This window comes from Oryzias melastigma, linkage group LG17 (assembly GCF_002922805.2).
Source record: "Oryzias melastigma strain HK-1 linkage group LG17, ASM292280v2, whole genome shotgun sequence".
NCBI lineage: Eukaryota > Metazoa > Chordata > Actinopteri > Beloniformes > Adrianichthyidae > Oryzias > Oryzias melastigma.
The window spans coordinates 17,977,165-17,977,656 of record NC_050528.1 but is presented as its reverse complement, the minus strand read 5'-3'; positions in this window follow the sequence as shown (position 1 = coordinate 17,977,656).

Sequence of the window (492 nt, the reverse complement as noted above, 5' to 3'; positions counted from 1 at the left end):
CGATGGGATGCTCACTCCTGATTAGTGACAGTAGTTGCCATAGAAATGTTGACTTAAAAAATGAATATATTGTTGGCTTAGACCGACTGAGACCAATCACTGATAGTAACCTCGTGTGATGGCGGTGTCCATATTGAGGAAAAATGGCGATTAAATTGAATTTATTTGCCTGGAGTTAGAAGAAAACCCTTTTCTATTTCACACTCACTCAGTCCAGTTCTCTTATATAGTCAATAAAAAGTTATTTATTTTCTTATTACTGTTCAATTCATCTTTTTTTTAATTTGTGGTGCTTTATTTTACAACAACACTTCCCCAAAGCAACATTTGACCTGTCTATTGCTGCTGTATAGGAATTTTTTTCTGCACTGGGTCTCACTCCAAGGTTTTATGAAAAGCTGGCAGCTCTGTAGTAATGTCTAAGTTCATCAAGAACATATTTTTTTACATAAATGTTTAAATTATCTTTGAAAAATTATCCCAAAAATGTAT